At 33.5% G+C, this 20,414-nt stretch overlaps 1 protein-coding gene across 1 annotated transcript in view; it reads right to left on the bottom strand.

The window, feature by feature from the left end:
- Positions 1 to 18,427, bottom strand: part of LOC115881918 (inositol hexakisphosphate kinase 1-like) — a 90,937-nt gene extending 72,510 nt beyond the window's left edge. Inside the window, 1 exon segment of the mRNA XM_030899646.1 lies at positions 17,926 to 18,427. The gene's annotated coding sequence lies outside the window, so the exon portion shown is untranslated.
- Positions 18,428 to 20,414: the final 1,987 nt, after the last annotated feature.

Below are 20,414 nucleotides of genomic sequence, written 5' to 3'. Positions count from 1 at the left end.
ATATGATAGGCTTTTGGCTAGTTACCTAATGTTAATAAAACTTTTGCTAGTGTCCCTGTCAAATAACATAAAATTCATTCTCAAACACAGTTTTCGTCAAAAAAATTAAATAATGAACAAAATGTAGTTCATAAAATGTAATGTAGTTCATTATAGATAGAGCTAGAGCTAACTAATGTAGTTAAGTATTTATTAATCCACGATTTTCTACAATAAATGCGGATTTTACAATATATAGTTATATATTAATATAAGTTTAAAATAAAGAGAAGAAACCTGCACATTCAAAATAATGGCGAGGCTCTCAATAATTTAAAAATTTCAAAGATAAATGAATTAAAACATTTAGGTATTTTTCTTAATAATCTACTAAACTTAAACAATCGTCATTGTTAAATTGATTTCCATCAATTGTATGATTTCTCAACATCTAACATTTTTATTTAAAATAATCTGCATTTTAAAATTATTTTAAAATTTAAGATTTCTGAATAAGGCATCATCGATAGTAAAACGCGATAAAATTGTTAAATACCAACATATAGTACATTAGAGTGAAAATGTATGCGAAGTCTATTGAACATTAACGTGAAATTAATTTGGATCAAGAACTAGTCAATAAAAATTAACGAACATTTTTATATTAGGTACCTATATCTTGTTCGATAAAAAATATATATTTTTAAAAATAAAGTTTTCAAAAAATTATTTATATTAGATACATAATTAATTACGATGTACTTAAACAACCGTTAAACGGTAGCCTACTAAAATGCCGTTAATAGATATTGTGACGTTGATCATGTCGGCGGAAAGTAATGCCTAGCCATAAGCATATTGCAAGAGCACCTGTGGCTCCGTGGCTGAGGCTATCGGTTCGTGAGCGAATTGTCCGGGGTTCAAATCTCACGCTGACCAAGACTTTTTTATATTTTTTTTTGCTTATAGCGTGATCTTATTACATTGGTTTCACTCTTTTTGGTTGGATCGGTTTAGTTATTTGGCGGGTTGGTTAGCGTGATTATTTGGAGGGTGTTAATTCATTGGTTAGTTGGTTATTTGGTGGGGTTGGTTGGTTTTTACTAATTTATATTTGTTTTTTAAATTTTTTTATCAGTGTCGAGGTTAGTTGCGTTGGTTAAGTTGGTTATTTGGTGGGGTGGATAGCGTTGGTTGGTCCTTATAAAATTCCTATATTTCATAAAGCCGTCAAGTGCGTCACACCAACGACGTCATACCTATTAACGGCATATTAGTAAGCTACCGTTTAACGGCAGTTTAAGTACAGCCAATTAATTATTATAATCCTATAATCCTAATTCTTGTCAAATACTTCAATCGCCGAATCACACCATATATTTATTTGACTTAATAATTTTATCCAATGCTAAGGTAGCACGTGAAAATATGCAGTATAATTCATACCTACTTACTCGTAATACAAAATTGTCTAATTCGCGAATATCAAACGTTTGAGCGTTCAATTAGCATTTTTTTAATATTTATTATTTGAAGTTTGCTACGTAATTAAATAAATAAAGGAGTAGCAGATACTAAAATTGTTTATAAACACCAAATATATCAATTAATTTATAATGTCAACATATTTATGCAGAATTCAACAATAAAATTAATAAAAAAAATATATAAATGTAGCCACACACACAGTTTTTCCTTAAGGGCTCAAACGCCCTGACGACCAGGTCGCAGCGACCAGCATTTGATTCAATGTTATTAGGAAACGCAGCTGCGACCAGTGATAACTAATTTTTAAGTGACGACCAGTGATAACTAACTGTTCTAAACACCGGAACACCGGTGTTGGGCTGACACCGGTAGCCAAATATGGGCTATCCGGTGTCCCAGTGTCGACACCGACACCGGTGTTCATATAAACCTGATAATAATAATGTCGTATCGGTGCTTATTTTTATCGTTTATTAAAGCACACCGACTTTAAAGCTTTCAAATTTAAATATATATATATTTTGTCAGACTAATCACTAAAATAAATTGTTTTTTTTAAACCGTTTCTGGCCGGTCTGGTCCCTATTCAGTGCGCGTTCACCTTAAGGCAACACTGCGCAGTCGAATCTCTGAGGATTGTATACGTCATCAAGTGACGCTCCAGACTTCTAAGGCCCTTTGAGTTTTTTTTTTCTGTAGGAACTTATTAGGAATTTGTTTTTTAACAGCCTCTATGTAACATTCTCCAAAAAACACCATAGTTGTCGCGTCAACAATTCATTTTTTGACGTCACCCAGCTCTGGTGGTGTACAGCAAAAAACTCATAAATTAATTTACGATACTACCACACATGCAGAGTACGGCCTGTGCAGACGAGGGTTTGTCGCATAGAATTTTGTAGACTGTACAATCTAACGTAAGCCTCAAGATATGTATGTATCTATCTTTAAACAGGTAAATGAATCTTCTTCTTCTTAAAGTGCCTTCTCCATTCAGTGAAGATCGGCAACAACCATGGCAAATTCCTCTCTATTTTTCGCTCTTCTCAGCAAAGTATGTGAGTCCAGGCCTGTCCAACCTCTGATGTTCTTCAGCCAGGAGCATTGCCGTCATCCGGGTCCGCGCTTTCCCTCAATTTTACCCTCGATGATGAGCTGAAGGAATTCATACTTGCTATGTCTCATGATATGGCCCAAATAGGCTGCCTTCTTCTTTTTTATTATGTCGAGGAGTTCTCGGTCCTTGTTCATTTGGTTTAGAACTCGTTCATTCGAGACACGGTCAGTCCATGGTATTCACAGCATTCTGCGATATACCCACATCTCAAATGCTTCCAACTTATTCATTGCGCTTACTTTGAGTGTCCACGACTCAACCCCGTAGAGAAATGTGGAAAGTACGTAGCACTTGACGAAGTTGTCTTTTATATGGATGTTGAGACGTTTATCGCACAGTAGGTTCCGCAGTTTTAGGAAGTTTGATCTACCCATCTCAATTCGAGCTCTGATCTCAATGTCTGGGTTTAGGTCTTCACTAATCCAACTGCCCAAATATCTAAACTTTGAGACCCTTGCTATTGGTGTCCCACCTACGACTACCTCCGTTGCCTGTCTTGCATCTCTATTTATCACCATGACTTTTGTTTTGTTTGTATTTATCCTGAGACCCATTGAGTCGCCCACCGAGGACAGTCTATCAAGAAGTCTTTGCAGGCCCTCAGTGGTGTCTGCAATAACGACGGTATCATCGGCATATCTCATGTTGTTAATCAGCCTGCCATTCACTTTTATGCCGTCTTCTGATCCCTCAAGCGCATTTCGAAATATTAGTTCGGAGTACATATTGAAGAGCATAGGGCTCAATACGCATCCTTGCCTAACTCCACTGGTGGTAAATGAATAATCAAATTAAATCAATACTAAAATACCTGTTATGCACAATGATTACTACTCTACTGATCGATTTTTAATTATCAATATCTTTATAATCAATGATTCATCCCGATAATCTGTTAATAACCTGTATTTTATAACAGCAAATGCTCTTGAAATCCTTTATAAATATAATATAAGAATACAATTAAGATAGGAATATTTGGTTTTATAGGATAGAAAATTACACAGTCCGTATGCACTCCAACACTGAAGTACATTGTTTTTACATACAAATATCAAATTATCAAAGACCCACAGAACAGGGTGGAAATATTATTTATTTATTCAACAACAAAGGTGAGAAAGATTAATAACCATTTAAATAACTGCGAACCAGTGTCTGTCAATTACACACAAAAATCAAAGAATTCACCGGCCTTTGGAAACCCGCATGCATCTGCAGAGCACTTCAAACAGCGATAATGCCATCAAAATACTGACCCAATTTTTTAATAAAGTATGTGAAACCGGAACAATCCCCGAAGACTGAGTAACATCTACTTTCATAGCCTTACCCAAAAAGAATAAAGCGAAGCAATGCGAAGACCACAGAACAATATGTCTGATAAGCCCCGCAGCGAAAATCTTTATGCGAGTAATATTCAATAGAGTATGCATCAAATTTAATGTGATGCTTTCCTTACTAGATCACAATACGGTTTTAGAAGAGGGACAGGAACAACAGAAGCCATCCTGAGTTTAACGTTAATCGCAGAGAGGTATATGGAAGTCCAAAGGAAGCTGTACGTATGTTACGTTGACTATAAAAAAGCCTTCGATCGAATACATCACGAAAAATGACTAGAAGTTCTCACTGAAGTAGGCTTGGATGAGAGAGATATTATCATTATAAGGAACACATACTGGAATCACACAGGTTGTGTCAGAACAGAAAAAGGAAATATAAGATACGTAGACATACAAAGAGGTGTCAGACAGGGATGCATATTGTCACCATTATTATTTAACGTTTATGCCGAATACGAAAATCTCTTCAAATTGTCCAGAAGGGGCTAAAATAAATGGAAAAATTATAAACAATATAAGATACGCAGACGACACCGTGGTATTAGTAGAATCCGAAGACCAGCTGCAAACCTTAATGGACAAACTGACAGAAGAAAGGAGGATGAGTCTAGAGATTAACACCGTCAAGACCATAGGTCAAGACAAAAACTATGATTTTCAACAGACATCCGCAAGACAACACCGACATAATGATAAACGGCGTTCATCTCGAAACCACGCAGAGTTACTTGGGTAGGGAATTAAACACCTAGCTAGACCACTCTAAGGAAATCAGAAGAAGGATTGAAATAGCTAGGGCTGGTTTCCTCAATATGCGGAAGTTCTTATGCCATCCGAAAATAGCTCCACGAGGCTAAGAATATTAAAATGTTATATATGGCCCCTACTTCAATATGGATGCGAAACATGGACGATAAAGTGCGTTTGAAATGGGGATGTATCGTCGAGGGTAAGTTGGACCTCCAGAAGAACAAACTGAAAAGTTTTAAACAGAATAAAAACTCGTGCACACCTAACAGGCACAATTAAAATCAAAAAGACTTCCTACCTTGGACATATAATGCGGCACTTAGAATATGAAGAAATACAGCTCATAATAGAAGGAAAAATCGATGGAAAACGTAGCATAGGGAGGAAAAAGAAATCATGGCTACATAACATAAGAGATTGGACACACACCGACGGAAACACCCTTATTCACCAAGCTCTGGACAGAGAGGCATATGCCATATTAATCGCCAACCTCAATACAGAAGGCACTTAGGAGGAGGAACCAGTGTCGACTAAAGTATGTGTCAAAAGATATTAAAAAAATTGGAAATTCAAATATGGAATAAATGTAATAAGAAAATATTTTCAGAAGTTTTAATTTTAATATTCTTCCACATTCTGTAACTTTCAAGTGCAATTTTTTGTTGCTGGAGATAAATATTAATACCTATATTAATATTATTCTGTTGTATGAACAATCTCTCTCAATACTTAGTACAAAATAGGTGATATAGATAAATAAGATAAAGCAGATAAATAGTAGATAAATTATAATGGAAAACATAAAACTTCCTTATGGAAAAAAATAGTGATTATTAAATGTCGATTTTCAAGGGCAAACTTAATAAAAAATCAGGTCACGTATGTGTACATTATCAGAATTTTGTCTATTATTTATGTCTCGACGACTTAACTGTTGTTCTCAGGGATATCGTTAACGTCGTCGTATGAATAATTATGATCAACTATACTCGACATTGCATTACTTCCTTAATATTATATTGCCATTGTAAAAGAGAGGAGTTAACCAAGCCAATTACTATGTTTCACGTATCCATATCACGAATATCAATCAATTATTCTACTTCAATTTTTATACTGAGCTATCTAAACGATTGTAAAGTCCGAATCTGAAGAAAGTCTATGGAGTTAAGCTCCATACTCACTATTCGTTGATTCGGTTCGTCCATGAATTTTGTAATCCGATAGGCTTGGTGCAGTTTATTTTAAAAATTCCGACGGTAGCGCTCATACGGAAGAAACCAGAAGCTTTCGACGCTGTATTTCACGCAGTTCCGATGTTGATCGCATTGAAATAACATTAAAATCGTAGTTTTGTTATAATATTTAAGTATTTTAGTTTATAATAGTGCAGTTATTGAAACTACAAAACACTCAGGTACGAGGTTTGAGTGATGTAACGCTGTTTCGGGTAGTAAAAATTAAGTGAAAAAAAGCCCGAACTGGGCGTCGCTTTGTGCTTGATTTGACAATTTCAAATGTTAATAAAATTGTCGAATAACTGTTAACACATACAGTAATTACGTGGTTGTTGGGTGCAAAAACATTCAATAATTCAACAAACAACATTTTATAGCTTTATGTCGGGTCCAGACCAAGGCGACAAAAAGAAAACACGATTTTGAGACAAAAACAAGACAAACTTGCGACAAAAAATGGGGAATTCTGACAAGACAAACTTGAGACAAATTGTTCCCACACCGCAAGAACAAAACAAAAGTACAACAAAGTCAAAAGATTAGTTGTTGCGAATGAGTTTTATTAACCATGTGTGATTTCACTCTTTCACTGGTCTCCTACTGTTGGCAGCACACGCCATCCACACTGCGCCGACAACTTGTGAAATATACGAACAAAACATAGACACTTTGATCTTTACCGACTCATCAACATTGAGTCGGTAAAGATCATTGAAGAAGGACATTGAAAAATCTCCGAATTTTGAAACAAAACAAAAATGTCGCAGAAATGTATTGGATTTGTCGCAATTTTATCGTAAAACGTGAATGTTTCTGTCTTGTCGTTGTTTTGACTGCTTGGTCTGGACCCAGCATCACAACTTCTCACACCGATTTCATGCAAACCGAAAATGCATTCAAGGAGCTCGATTAAACAAGTGAGTAAACAAAGTGCCCATTACATAATTAAAAAATTAAATAAGCATACTAAGTGTCGGCGTTTTTGGCCTTGGGTACCGGTTTTCATGTGTACGAAGAGTACGGTCAACACGACTAGTAAAATAAGATGTACTGAATAAAGACAGAAGGCGAGTATTTTCCCAAGCGCATGGAATCTAGCGTCAGATTATGTAGTTATGTAATAAATACTTCGTATTTTTGCTCACTCCGACTTACTAGATTGCTATAACGACTCACTCCTATACATGTAAACGCCGACCCAAAGGTTTACTTGCCAGCGGGGTATACGATAAGAGGATAAATTATAATTTGCAATATTAACACAAATTCGGGGGCTGCCGGTTTTTAGGCTAAATCATCACGAACAAAAAAGGATATAAAAATACATAAATCGATTTTGGATCTCATTCGTAGTTGATTTCTTGATTTGACATTGCATCTGTATGTCTAGCAATCGCCAGTCAATTTAAAAATAAATATTACACACAATAGTCCTAAAAATGGAATTGAAAGACGATATGGTCTTTCCATTCCATTTCCTTTATGGATTTCTAGCAAAATAAAAAAATAGAGTGCATGATGCCTTTACAAAAATATCTGAAGAAATGGGGATTGACATAAACAAATTAAAAAAAAAGAAAATTTCTTCTAAACATATCATAGCTACCGGAGGAAGGTATTATGTTCACAGAAATCCGAAGCAGTGTTCCACGATATTGTATAAAGACTGCGTCCACTATCTTCATTTCTTCTTTTTTCATTTTTTTTTTCTAAAAGCAAACTTAACATGCTTGTACTGCAGCAAGCAAAAGTAGATCTTCTAAATCCATTTCAGCGCTGTTTGAAGTTTTGTGGAGTGTTGTTGCATAATGGATAATGGACGAACTAACAAATCGCATCGACGAACCAAATCGACCAACCGAATCAGCGAATAGTGAGTATGGGGCTTATTGTATGAAATTGAATCTTGCGGAAATGTTCATAACATAATATGTTATGAACAGCATATTATACTCTGCCGACAAGAGAATCTTGGGTCGATATTTACATGTTTAGAAGTGAATAGATATGGCGATATTGTAAGTCGGAGGAAGAAAAATGTGAAGTGTATTACGTAACTACTTAATCGGATGCTATACAGGGTGTCCCCGGCTGAGCATGGATTAGAAGTTTCTAGAGAATCACAATATCTAGATCGGAGATTTTTTGCATATCATTGTTTTACAACGATATTTATCGATTAAAAATATTTTCAATATGGCGGCACGGAAATACCGGAAGTTGACAGCAACTTTCTTATTTTAAATGGGTGCCCCTATTTTTTATTACATACTTAAATTCTTTGTAAAATTCTATGAATAGTGATATTAACACTCTATACCTAACATTAACCGTTTTTGAGAAAAAAAATATTTACTATTTTTGGACGAAAAAAACTACCTATCAAAAAAATTTGTATAGCCTAAAAGTCAAATTTAGTGATTACCACAGTCACTGTGATATAAAAAAAAGACATGTGGCTATCTATTTCAAAAATTAAATTGTTTAAACGTCATATATACATATATATAATAATGGCGGTAGATTAATATGGTGATTTATTTTAGGTATAGGAACATGTATAGTCAAAAAGTAACGAGTTGAAAAGCCTTTCCACTAGTGAAATAAAAAAAGTGGGTTTCCATTTGAAAAAAAATGATTTATGATAATGTTTTAATTGCCCTATTCTATGACAGCTGCGGCCATTATTATATGACATTTGAACAATTTAATTTTTGAAATAGATAGCCACATGTTTTCTCTTTATGGCACAGTGGCTGTGGTAATCACTCAATTTGACGTTTAGGCTATACACAAATTTTTGACAGGCAGTTTTTTTCGTTCAAAAATTTTAAATATTTTTTTTTCTCAAAAACGGTCAATGTTAGATATAGAGTGTTTAATATCAAAATTCATAAAATTTTACAGAGAATTTAAGTATGTAATAAAAAATGAGGGCACCCATTAAAAATAACAAAATTGCTGTTAACTTCCGGTACTTCCGGAAGTGCCGCCATATTGAAAATATTTTTAATCGATAGATCTCGTTGTGAAACTATAATGTGCAAAAAATCTCCCTGCTAAATGTTGTAGTTCTCTGGAAACTTCTAATGCACGCTTAGTCTGGGACACCCTGTATACCACGTGCTTTAGTAGATCTTATTGTACTGAGCGTTTTGTCTACTCTTCCTGCACACGAAGTCGGCACCCAAATATTGGAACTTCTAAAGAAATTTAAAACATATTTTTGTACAAGAATTTTTTCTTGAAAATTGCGTTGGATACATAATAAAAAATAATATTTCTCGTGTTTATCCTGTGTCGCATTTAAAAAATAATACGACCAATTCCAATATGTGATTGAAGTCTTTTAATTAATATTTTTTATTCGGAGTGAAAATATCGCACATTCATCGGAGATAACGTATATTCAGTGAAACCATTTTTTGTAACCTACTATTTATTAATTTATAACTTTCCAATGGCCCAATAACCCCCAAAACGTGTTGCTCTAACTTAATATTTACAATACGAAGCCAATTCCTAATTTCCAATTGTAAGAAATTCAAAAAATATATAACAAACATTATAAGACTTTTTTTATATTATAACAATTTAAAAGAAAATTATCAAATTACGAATTTAAAAACAGCAGTTTCAAGAAATGGCAATGTATGTAAAAGAATATTTCTTCAAAAATCTGGTTAAATTGAGTTTTAAGAAAAATATTATATAAGCTAGTCGAATAACCAAAATTCAATTAATATAGGTCAATCATCAACTCAAAAAATCATAACGAATTTCGGGTTTTCTACAACTTTTAGAAATCATCTCGGAAATTATTGATGATGGAATAAAAACACCAACAATCATTAGTGATGCAGACAAAAACTTTCCATGACGATTTCAATCGATGTAATAAATAATAATAATCCTACCAGGAATCCTGAGTAAGAAACAATTGAATGTCAAGGTTGTTATTAATAAATATTTTTATAACGGATGACTAGACTGTATTGCACCTTTTCTTTGTACAAGTAAAACGATAATAAAAAGTACCAAATTTGTGTAAATCCCTTGGGAAATCCCCTTTAAATCGTAACTGTCATGTCAATTGGTTATTATAAAGAACATAATTAGATATTGTATTATGTCGATATAGTAGGTACATAAAGTAAAATATTAGCAAAAAAAAGATCGAAAAAATTAAGCCAGTAAACTAGTAAACAAAGTTCTAATGTATTTATTTGCCAAACTTTTCGTAAATGCCCTCAGTAGATCCTTAATAGTTAATCTTGTTACTATAAATGCAAAAAATGATTTCATTGGGTTCGTTTAGTTATTACAAGTGATATAAAATTATAAATTAAAGAAAGTTAAATTATTACCAAAATGTTAGTTTAGTTGACGAGCGTTTGAGGGTGCATCCACACTCAGAACGGCGTATCGGCGTAACAGCGTAACGACCTTGAATAGATTTCCAGTAATTCTATTGGCTGAAAAATTCATCTGTCAGGAATTTTATCTGTCAAATTCATCTGTCAAAAATTTCAGCCAATAGAATTACTGGAAACCTATTCAAGGTCGTTACGCCGATACGCCGTTTCTAGGATAGTGTGGATGCACCCTCAAAGTGAAATGTGGGATACTTCAATAAAATTCAATTTACATCAATAATCAATTCACTTAAGACTGAGCTTGAAAATGTTGGATATACAATAGTAAAATAAAACACTATAGATTACTGTTCACTACAATCCACCAAAACATCTACTTTACAATCTGAACACGCATTTCGCTGACCATGGTATCATCAGCAGCATACTAAAACTGACTGAGTTTTAATCATCTGCTAATGCTTACATGGTTAGCGAGATGCGCGTCCAGAATTGAAATAATGTTTGAAGTATTGCTTGTGGTATTGCGGTGAACTAGCGTTTCATTTTACTTCTGAAAAGTAATTTATTAAAGAGAGAAATGGAACCATATACTAATCACAATTTAAGAATGTGACTTATTCTTGCATTTTTTATCACGTATACGTATTCATATAATACAAGGAAGTAAATAAAGTTGTTATATGTATACCTATATCATGTTTGTATTACAACGAAAACAGACAAATATTACCTTTTTAGAGAACAGAATACAGGTATATTTACAATAATTAGAAGTAAACAAATTTCCACTACCTTTTATTTATTGATAGGAAAAAATGCATGCAGTTAAATATTTGCGCTTTTTATTATCCAGTTATTAAAATTTATTACAGATATACATTAAATATTACACGTTGCTTTCTGTAATGTAATTAGCATAATCCGAGACATAATCCGATAAAGAAATAATACCTACGTGTGCCGTTTGATTTGTTCTTTTTGTTGTTTTACATCTTGTACGTACTTATATGTATTGGTAACTGTAACTGTGTATAAGAACTGGGAGTAACAGTCTGTTATTTTGGAAGTTGTTCATAACATGAAAGGTTCCAAGTTTCAACTCGGGTTCCAAACTAAATTGTCAACCTAAATTGAAAACGGCAAGATAAATGGCAAGATAACTTTTATAAGCAACTTTATGGGTATTTCGTGGCACAAAAGCTGTCCGAGAATTCCGAGATTTAGTTTAGCTCTGCGCCGCTGCGGGATAATAGTCGTTTACAGCGCAGCGGATAAACAAAACTGTACCGTAGTACCGTAGTTCTGCTTTCAGTCGACAGAGTGAGTGGTTGCCGAAGACAGTGTTGCCAGAACTACTGATTAATCCGTAGATTTACGGATTTTGGGTGCAGTATGTTAATAATACGGATTTTCTATCATTAAACAATTTAATATAAAATTATACGATTAAACAAAGAACGGCGTCAGAGTTGGCTTGGAAATGAAGATTGCTGTTATTTCATATATAAAATATTATGGTAAAATGTTCAATCGTCATTTCGAAGCCAACTAAACGACTTTTTTCGATCATACGACATATTCAGTACCTATAAAAGAATTTTTATTTTTGTTGTTTATACTATGTTGTTTACACGAATAAATTTTCAATACATAAAGGCGGATTTTTCATCCAAAGATATTTTCGTCAAACGTATTACAGATATTACACATTTTAATATGGCAACACTGTCGCTGTCAGATCTACACCGTTTTCGATATGCCTTCGCCGGCTGCATTAGAGAAAATAAGTGTGCGCGTTCAGGGACACAGCGGCTGACCGACAGCTGAGACTTTTGCTCAGCGGCTGACTGTTTTTGTGTGTAAAAAGAGACCGTTTAGGGAAGTCGCTTACTCAGTCACTCAGCCGCTGACCGTCCCTGAACGCGCACAGTGTTTATGCGTTGATCTCAGAAATTTGTGTCTCAACCGTACAGCACTTGAGACGTAAGGGGAAATCAAATGAGCCTTGTCACGAATTCGCTCATTAAGTTGCGTATCTTCCCAATTCTTTCAATCAGCGATAGTATAATGATGCTACCAAAACCAAAGCAGGACAAGGGATAGGAATATTTGGGTCGAAAACTAAATACTCCGAACAATGCAATGGCACCTACCTACACGGGAATATGGGAATCCTTCAAACAGAACAACTTATCTTAGATAGGAACTATCGGAAACAAGAAATATCCATCTTATCCGATAGTCAAGCAGCCTTGAGAGTGATCAACTCAGTAATCAACAAGTCGAAGGTCAAAGAATGTCTAGAGATGTTGAACAAATTAAGCAAAGAAAATAAAGTCTACTCTGGAGGACTTTATTTTCAATATACAGAAATTCAAAATATCAATAGGTTTTGTAGATCTTAATTACTATAATAAACAAAAATATTGCCTCCTCGAGTTTATTATAAAAATAAATATCTGTTGTAGCCTTGACAGTGTCACATTGTTAGCTATATACAGCAATATACACGCCACTCTACTGATTAGAAAGTTTTGATTTTGGTTGAAGGCTTTTGTTACAATGTTTTTATGTAACGTTCTGTTATATCCCCAAAGTTATATATATTCTTTTATAACGAAATTGAAAAATATTGTAAAAAATAATAGAAAATATCAGAATATATTTTAAACTTATAGCCTGTTGCAAAGAACCTTCTATTTCCTTTATCTATAGTACCTTCGGATCTTTCCTTGACATGCTATTTATTAATTATCAAGTAAGGAAAACATCAACAAAACTTCATTGTCACATAATGTAACGGAACTTAAATAACTAGTTTTCATTTGGATAGTAACAAACATTATTATTAAATATCAATTGAAACATGTGTGTGTGTGCAGTATAATTAATACATGCAGATCAAAAGCATATTTTCAATTTTCTTTCAAAGAATGAAAATCGTCCAAAATATTTGGTAGGTATGTCGATAGATTGGACCAAGGCCAACTTAAGTTGGTTTATGTTGTTTGATGTAGATTTTAGGATTTTTGAAAACTATTCCTTGTTTGCTGATTGACGGACTGTACCATCACCTAACAAAAATTTTCTGGTACCGAAAGTACCGAAAAACGAAAAATCCCGGTTTCTTAGAGGCCTGGTACCGAAATTCCCATTTCCGAAAAACAGCTCCGGTTACGGAAACCCTACCTACGATCGACACTACAGCGACGTTCGACGAATTAAGCCGGGACCCCATTAGGCAACATGCCACGCCATGCCACCCCACGTTATGAAGATCTGTGCGTATGTTTTTCCATTTAATTACATGTGTTGCGTACACATTAGGGCTCACGCCACCCCACGCCACGTCATTCCACGTTACTACACGCTATCACACGTGTGATGGGCAATTCGTCTGTCCCAGATCTCATGTGTACACTCTTCCCCACATCACAACACGTGGGTTCACTTGAGATGGCGTGGCGTGGCGTGGCGTGTGGCCTCATGGGGTCCCGGCTTTAAACTGGTTCATATGCGCATGTAATCCCTGTTCTTTCAGCTCGCGATTGGAATTATTAGCATTGGATTGGGACTTCTAATTTGTTCTAATTTTACGAAATACAAAAATTACATTAGGATGCAATATTTATCAATAAATTTTAGAACAAGGAGTTTTATTTTTTAATAAACTACGATCCTTTATTAATTCATAGCCTCAGGTCAGTATTACACTGTCAAATTTCTTTGTCAAGGATTTTATTTTGTCAAAAAATTTGACAGTGTAATATGTGTGGTTTTATAAAATATTGTATGTTAACATTGAAAATATATTTTATAAAAGATCTTTGACAAAGAAATTTGAGAATGCAATACTGGCCTTAGATTGAAGTTTTGATAGCCCAAAAAGAATCAGTTTTGGGCATAAGCGTGTGACATTTTTTTCTAAGTTTGTGCACCTCCAAAGTATTGTATCAGCCGGCACTAATTTGAATTGGTAATAAATAATAGTGACCAAACAAAATACAAAGCGAATAATTGTCATATTTTGCATAGAATAATATCCGGCAGATCTCGCATTTAAATAAAAAGGTTAGATTATAATTTCAAGACCGTTATCTGACATTGTATTGCATGACCCTGACAATTAGTAAGTATTTAATAAAAATTTTAAAAGAGTCAGCGTTATCTTAAATTATTCTTCCATTTATAATTGTTGTTTCATAATTATATTGAAAGTTATGGTGCAATTGGTTGCATAATTAACATTTATATTTTTATAGATAATTAAAATCTCCTAAACTTATTTAAACTTTTTTTTCTTTAATTAACAACAAGAAAATAATTCGAGTTAATATTCATCAGATCACCTTAATAAATAACTATTTTGTTGACAAAGAAGCCAACAAATAGGTAATATAAGTATATTTGTAATGCCGAGTCCAGATCAAACAGACAAAACAACAAGACAGAATAATTCATGTTTACGACAAAGTGGCAACAAATCCAATATATTTCTGCTATATTTTTATATTATTTTTGTTATTCTTTATAAATCCGGAAACGTTTGCAAGTCTAGTTTCGAATTGGTTTTCAAGACAAGCGGTAGCCGGTAGCTGTAATGTGAATGTTTAGTTCGTCTAGATTTTCAAATTTTCATCGTTTGAAGCTTGAAAGAAGCTTGCACCTGTTTAATGTTGTTACGTAAATCGAACAGCAATAAGTCGTAGAGGATGAATTATTCATCCACGTTGTTATAATCTCGATTTTTTTTAACTTGATTTCTTTTTTTGCAGCTCTTGAAAACGAACAAAGAATTATGAAACTACTTGCTGCTATCATCTGATGTACTTTCTCTTACTCTTGGACAAAATGACACATGCCATATTACTAAATCACCACTTCATTTATTGCAATTTCAAAATACTGTTTGCATAGCTATATATAGGTTTTGTCTTACTGGAGTAGATAGTTGCTTCAATTTAGTCTTGTAAATACTCTTATTTTTATCACAGGTTTGTCTCCTTTTTCCATGGAAATTGTATTTCCACTTTGTCGCTTTGGCCTGGACCCGGCGACATACTTCTAGTTTCTGGACAGTTATATTGTAGAAACAAATCTAGAATAATTGTAGTATTTACAAGGATTAATGACGTTCTTCTCAATGCACACCTATGAAATTGGTGTCTAACTACCCAATCCATAAATTGAAAACTAACACCTGTTCTCAAAGTTAACTCTTTGGTCAAAGCAAAATACAAAGAAAAAGGCCAAAGGAAAAATTGCCACAAAAATTGGTGAAAAGAGAATTACTGATTTAATTTGAATACCTAATAAATGAAATTTAACACCTACACCTCCCATTTGAAAATATTCAATTTTCCATTACAAAAATGCTGACAACTAGAAACCGTTAGATGTATTTTTTTCTCTTAAATATCCCAATACAATGCACTACCAGTCATGATCTATGCATACGAAACCTGGACACCTAAAACGGACATTTATCAGGAAACTGCAGGTCGCACGACGCTCAATAGAGACATAATAACCAAGAGAGACCGTAAAAGAATAACATAGATACGACAAAAGACCCAGGTAATAGATATCATCCACAAAATCAAATCCATCAAGTGACAACGGGCAGGACACATGGCAAGAAGGACGGACAACAGATGGACCACAAAAATTACAGTATCATACCCTCGAGGAATTAAGAGCCCTAGAAGAAGATCAAACCTGAGATGGGACCATAATATTAGGAAATTAGCAGAAATGAGCAGGGATAACTTAGGCCCGCATAGCCAACAATAGACAACAATGGGAGGGAGGCTACACTATAATTGGTGATGTTTGAATAAGCTGAAAATGATGATAATGAAAAAAAATATCCCAATTAGGGAAAACACCATACTTTAATGCGCTTAAAACGCAAAGTTTTAGTGAAAAAAGTGGCTTAAAACAATAATTAATTATTAAAATTAATAAGTCACTAAAATACTCCGTCATTACAGGGAACGACTGAGATCAGGCAATACGTGAATTGACTAGGCATTTCAGAGAATTCTTTATTTAACGCCAATATATAATAAACTCTTTTATTTTAATAATTTTAATAAACTTCATAGAGGCTCTAACATAATAAAAGTATGTCTCCCCTTTAGATTATCTTACTCTGAGGTCTCCCCATAAAAGGATATTTTTTAGGTATTGTTCGAGGTATTGTCATTTTATTATTAACAAGTTTCGGTTATTCAAAAATTCTATTTAAAAAGCTATACCACTCAAAACTCCTGTTTTTGAATCATGACGTGAAAAACCTTGTCCTTGGCTTTAGTAAATTATTAAAGAGATGAAAACCAAGAACAAGGTTCTTGGCTCTCAATGAAAATGCAGTACAAATATTTTAGTCAACATTGTTGTAAATTAAAATAAACGATGAAAATTACTGTAATGGTCCAATAAACTTTAGGAAGAATCGGGGTCAGGGCAAACGAATAAGTGCATTTCAATAAGATATTTTTAAAGAAAATTTACGTTTGTTCCAATCTTTTCGCTGATGATCAACTTTAAAGGCATTATAAGAACTGACCATCGGATTTAAAATGTCTCTAGAAAAGTAAAATAAAAATACTAGATTTAAAATAACAAAACAATTAAAAGGAAACATAATAACCATAATTAATAATTTAATTAAGGATTCTAACTGATGCTTGCTAGTCTACAATCACTTACGTATATTATACGTTTTAGTGGTCTAACCCGAGGTCTAACCCTTGGTGTTTTTCAATTCTAAACATCATTGAGTCTTTTGAAATTAATAGTCACAATCAAGATTGAAATAAATTAAAACAATTGATTTGAATCCATTTTTAAAACGTGATTAAAATCACATGTTTCTTTAAATTTTAAAATGTGATCAGCACGCAATATCAATCAGCAAGAACATTTTAGCGAACCAGAAAGTTGTCTGGTTACCGGAAAAAAGAAATAATCATTCATAATAATCAACTCATTGTCATTGTCACTCCTACCAATTTCTATAAAATCTCTGATAAAATTGTATTTATTGTGCTTACCATCGTCCGGGTATAAACATAAACACGTAGAATGGCAGTCGAATTTGTAGTGCAGTGAAAAGGGAAAACCTCGGGGAAAACAGAAACTGTTACGCCACAGTTAACAATTTTTATTAATATGTTGTTGGTTTGGTTTGATTTTTATTATATGGGTAGTGTTTAAACGCTCTGTATTAGAGCAATATTTTACCAAAAATCGACATTTTGGTGAATTTTTATTCCTGTCAATTGAGGAGCAGACTTTCTAAACGCATTTTGTCCATTTTTTCGAATTTTGGCAAACAAAGAAAAACTGCCACGCTTTTTGCAAGAATTGTGATGCTGGTAAAGAGGATGCAATATCCAATTTTGATGGCCCGACCGTTGGGTCAACGATGTTATTGGCAGTGTGTGGCCCGCTTCACATAAAATAGGAAATATTTATTTATATACAAATGAATCAAAATAGTGTCTATAGTTTTTATTTATGTAAACAATTAATTAGTTTTATAAACTGAAGAGAATTGCACTGCATTTTGCATGCATATCATAGAAAAATTATAAGAAAACAAATCAAAACATACTTACTACGTGAAAGTCGATGATCTTTTATGGTATCTTGAGCAATCAGCTGTGCCTAACAGCGTTGCCAAACCACGCCTGACGTAAAATAATTTAGTGGCTCGTGTGGCAACCTAGAAATCCTGTATCGATCTTCAGCTCGTCAGGATGACAGAATCACACCCGTAAATAATTTTTTTAAGCACTAACTATCAGTTTATGACACTGTCCACTGTCAATTTAGTAGTAAACCAAACATAAAAGGAAAACTAAGCGAATATGTCACATATCACCGCATTTCACTGACACAGACCTAACAATCAGACAAAAGGTGAAAGTATTCAAATGCTAGCCTGAGATTGAACATAAATAACAATATCCAATTTTGAATTTAAATAAGAGATGGTAATACAAATGACACGCTACTTAATAAAAATATAAACTAATTAATATCTAGGTGGCTTAGTTTTAAAAACAATTGACTCCAGTCCACCTACAGTGATGTCAGATTTAGAACTGGCAACTGCTATGGAGTGTCGCACTAATAAACAGCGTTTTGAATTAAATCGAAGAAAAAGTGTTTCGGTTGTCATGCGCAAAGTAGTAAACGTAGTAAGCGTTTTTCATACAATAAAATGTACGTAAGAGGGTATGGAACATTTTCTCGCGATATGGAGTTCTTTATATTAAGATATTATAAAAGATGGGCTTGCTTTTAGAATAAATCATACTTACTAATATTATGGACATAGGGGCCTACAGTTTAGAAATTATACTTATTATGATGTGTGCAAATTGACAAACAGAAAAAATAGTGCGAAAAAATTCAGGAGATTATAGGTATATCGCTTTTTCAAAATAAAAGTTTTCGTATATTTTTTTGTTTTGGCGTTTCCTTACAACCACAGCTTACACCGCATCTAGAGATTGAATCTGGGAGGGGTATAAATATTTAATAATTTAATAAGTATTAAATTTAAATTAAATTTTCTTTGAAAGGTAGGTATTCTGTGGACAAAAATAAACTTGGATTGATCTGGATTTTCAATTTTGATTGGTATTAATAATTTCTTTCGTGGAGATTTTATTTTATACCTCATTTTATGTGAATTATAAATTTCTTGCTGTGATTAATACCATTACTCCTCCCGTATACGCGCCCCTGTATAACAATTTTTACATTTTTTTTAAAGTTGCCGAAGTTATTCATACTTTTTAATTTACACTCTTTATAATAAAATGAATATAATGTGAATTAAATCAACCAACGACATTAAAAATATTCTCTATGAGCTATGAGATCAATACCCTTAAGTGGCGGCTGGCTCTAAAGGATACAGAGACGCCACGTGCCCTTTAAACCCCTCTATACAAATGAGTTGTACAGTGCTTTAGGCATTTTAGTACATTTTTGACGGTTTGGTGCCCATATAAATGGAAAGAATAGGTATTCCCAATATTCCATGGACTATAGAACTACCATCTATTCTCCGTTCTATCCTTCCATGGAGGATAGAACTACTACGTATTTTTGGAATCAAAATAAGTTCATTAAACACAATTTACCTATATACAAAAGTACTTCGTTTATCCGTTAGAGGGCAAAAAAATATAAAAAAATAAACACATTTTTTCAGTTATTTTAAAAACCGTTATCCCGATTTGAATGAGATTTTGGGTGGTTTATGTTTTGCTAATAAGCGTTTTAACATTTAACTTTCACAAAAGTTAAGAAAAAGTACGGGAAGGGTGAAAACTACCCCCATCCCTATATGAATATAGTATAAATATTTTCCAACTCAATCGACAACCGATTCTTTTTTTCGTAAAATGGTCCTTAAAGTATATACTACATTTTTTGTCTTTTGGAAAAAAAACTCCACAGCGTATACTTTTTGAGGAAAAAATATATTTTTCCAAAGGTGACTTGAAAATGCGTTTTTGCTATGGAGGCGAATAAAATCTATTATGTTCTAATGATCTAGTTGGCAAAAATATGCATTTTATGTTAGTATCGTAAATTATATTTGACAATAAGCTTCATAAAAAGCTTAGAAAAAATAATAAATTAATTAACGTTCGGGTTGTTTTTTTATTGATGACCTCTATGACAACCGAAGCACTTTTGTATAAAGGTAAATTATGTGACATTAACTTATTTTGATTAAAAAATACGTACTTTGTTCTATTGCTATACGTTCTTTGTTCCACGGAATATTGCAACTCCCTGTATATTTTGTATATCTGCTTTGGAAAAATTAATTCTCCAAAAATTTTCAAAAACTATACGATGTGGCTTTTTTTACAAGAGACAAAAAATTTAGTAAATATGTACTAGAGGGACCATTTTATATATATAAGTCCGGTTCTACAGCGTGATCCGCCTTCCGGTTCCTTGCCGCCATTGCCTTCTGTCCATCCAGTCATCGGCTTGTAAATTGCGCAATGACATTGCCTTTGTTACCCCCTTTAACCATGTCTCTCGGGGTCTTCCTCGTTTTCTTTTTCCAGTTGGG

The sequence above is a fragment of the Sitophilus oryzae genome, unplaced genomic scaffold, assembly GCF_002938485.1.
Source record: "Sitophilus oryzae breed Bouriz unplaced genomic scaffold, Soryzae_2.0 scaffold_1744_pilon_pilon, whole genome shotgun sequence".
Classification (NCBI taxonomy): Eukaryota; Metazoa; Arthropoda; class Insecta; order Coleoptera; family Curculionidae; genus Sitophilus; species Sitophilus oryzae.
Note: the sequence above shows the minus strand (reverse complement) of the source record. Positions and strands in the feature narration are given on the sequence as shown.